Below are 3,185 nucleotides of genomic sequence, written 5' to 3'. Positions count from 1 at the left end.
ACATTTCAAGTTCAGCAATCAGGCGTCCACCTGGAGAACAAGGGAATACATTTCAATTTCAGCAATCAGGCGCCCACCTGGAGAACAAGGGAATACATTTCAAGTTGTCAGCAATCAGGCGCCCACCTGGAGAACAAGGGAATACATTTCAATTTCAGGAACCAGGCACCCACCTGGAGAACAAGGGAATACACTCCAAGTTTCAGGAATCAGGCGCCCACCTGGAGAACAAGGGAATACTTTTCAAGTTTTCAGCAGTCAGGCGCCCACCTGGAGAACAAGGGAAGTGCAATTCAATTTTAGCTTTAATTTTTAATATTTGATAACATGCTGTATCCAGTTACCAAACTGGAGCAGAAAATTTTCTTTGTTTNACCTGATGCCTGAATCATAGGGCGAGGACCCTGCTGCTGAGAGCTGTCCGAAGCTCGAGGGCAAAACCTAGCAATGTGCCTCGTGTCGCCACATGTGTAACAAGCCCTCGGCTGCTGAGAATAGCGGAGTGGTGGTGCGCTGATGGGTGCTGATGGCGAACTGAAAAGCCGCTGATCAGAAGACTGCGGTTGAGAGCCACGACCACCTGAAGTACCATGTGAGACCTGTAGGGCTGACTGAAAGGGCCTCGGAGGATGGCCTCTACCATAAGAATCCCCACCTCTAGACGAGGTACCACTGAATCTACCTGCATGACGGGGCCTCTTATCTGACCCATGACCACCTCCCCGTGCAAGAGCCATATCAACTCTGCGGGCCGCGTTGGCCGCCTCCTGAAAAGAAATCTCACTCCCGGCTCCCATAGCCATCTGGAGACGGATCGGCTGAATCAACCCATCAATAAACCTCTGCACCCTCTCTCTCGGTGGGGAGTATAACAATAGCATGGGGTGCTAGATCAATGAACCGAATCTCATACTGAGTGACTGTCATAGAGCCCTGCTGGAGGCGCTCGAACTGCCTGCGAAGAGCCTCTCGCTGAGTAACTGGGAGAAACTTCTCCAAAAACAACTCTGCAAACTGGTCCCAAGTCAATGATCCTGCTGGTCTGGATAAACAATAGTCTCTCCACCAAGTCTTGGCGGATCCTGCTAGACGAAAAGTGGCGAAGTCGACCCCATTCGTCTCCACAATACCCATAGTCCGAAGAACCTCATGGCAGCTATACAAGAAATCCCGGGGGTCCTCTGAAGAAGCACCGCTGAATGTGGTGGTGAAGAGCTTGGTGAACCTATCCAGTCTCCACAAAGCATCTGCGGACATAGCCGCTCCATCGCCGGTTTGAGTCACAATACCCGGCTGAACTGCCACAGCTGGTTGAACCACTGGAACCTGTGCCTGGGGAGCTACCTGCTCCGGAGTACGTGTAGCAGGAGTCTGAATCCAGCCTGAGAAGTGGCTGGTGCTACTGGAAGCAAACCCGCTCTAGTGACGCTCTCCACAAAGCCTACCAATCTGACCAGAGCGTCCTGAAGAACTGGGGTGGCTATGAACCTCTCTGGGACCTGAGCTGGGCCCACCGGAGCTGCTGGGGCTGGAACCTCCTCATCATAATCAACATGAGGCTCCACCTCTGGGACTGCCGCTCGGGGCTGAGCTCTGCCCCTGCCTCGGCCTCTGGCACGGCCTCGGCCTCGCCCTCTGCCCCTCGTAGGAACTGCTGCTGGGGGATCGGGCTGCTGCGCGGTAGAAGAGGAAGCACGTGTTCTCGCCATCTGCGAAAGAATAGAGTAGAAAGACAATCAGTATATGAGAAACAGAATCGCACGACAAGAAGGAATAAAAGTGAAATTTTCCTAACATCGTAGCCTCTGGGGGATAAATACAAACGTCTCCGTACCGATCCCTCAGACTCTACTAAGTTTGTCCGTGAGTAGCGAGACCTATGTAACCTAGTGCTCTGATACCAACTTGTCACGACCCGGATTTCCCACCATCGGGAGTCGTGATGGCGCCTACTGTCGGAGCTAGGCAAGCCAAGTATTAAAACATTTTCTAATATCATCTCAACGATATAAATAAAATGAGTCATTTAAATAAAAGCGGAAGTCTTAAAGACATAGATAACTGAAAACCAAATGCGGAAGTTTAAATACAACTCTACCCAGATCCGGTGTCACAAACTCACGAACTACTAAAGAGTGCTAAAAACAAGTCTGAATAGAAGTACATCAATGTTTGTCTCGGTACAAGGAAAACAAACTAATAACATAGAAGGGACTCTGGCCTGCGGGCGTCAGCTAGGCTACCTCGAAAGTCCCTGGACTGAAGTCAGCTCCCGATCAAATCCTATTGCTGAGGCCCAAAAGCTGCTCCTGGATCTGTGCAAAAAGATGCACAGAGTGTAGCATCAGCACAACCGACCCCATGTGCTGGTAAGTGCCTGGCCTAACCCCGGCGAAGTAGTGACGAGGCTAGACAGGACCTACCAAAAACAACCTGTGTAGATATATATGTATATACAAGTGCAACGAAATAACAGCAGAAAATATCAATTAAGGCGGGGAGGGGACATGCGTAGGGGAAATACAGATGAAAACAACTTATCAGAAGTAAACACGAAACTACATCAGATCTCATAATCTATATAAGTGGTCGGCGTGCCACACGATCCCATTTCATAGTATAACTAGGTGGTCGGCGTGCCACACGATCACATTTCAGCAAATATAAGTGGTCGGCGTGCCACACGATCCCATTTCATAATATATAAGTGGTCGGCGTGCCACACGATCCCATTTCATAATATATAGGTGGTCGACGTGCCACACGATCCAATTTCATAATATATAAGTGGTCGGCGTGCCGCACGATCCCATTTCATAATATATAAGCCACACGATCCCATTTCATAATATATAAGTGGTCGGCGTGCCACACGATCCCATTTTATAATATAAAAGTGGTCTTGAAGAATGGGGGCTTCAATGGCTTCCTAAAGCTTGGGAGAGAAGAGAGCTCGTGAGTATTTTTGAATAAAACCCGAAGTTACTGTTCTGGAAACTTAAGAAAATCACTGGGCAAAATTACCCTATGCGTTCGCGACATAAGGGCCGCATTCGCGAAGAAGAGAAACTGGTAAGCATCGCGATCGCCAAAAGTAAGTCGCGATCGCATAGAAGGAATGGGCTGGGTCCAGGTTTTGTGCTATGCGAACGCGGGAAGGACCCCGCGAACGCGATGAGGCAAGT

The sequence above is a fragment of the Nicotiana attenuata genome, chromosome 6 (genome assembly GCF_001879085.1).
Source record: "Nicotiana attenuata strain UT chromosome 6, NIATTr2, whole genome shotgun sequence".
Classification (NCBI taxonomy): domain Eukaryota; kingdom Viridiplantae; phylum Streptophyta; class Magnoliopsida; order Solanales; family Solanaceae; genus Nicotiana; species Nicotiana attenuata.
Note: the sequence above shows the minus strand (reverse complement) of the source record.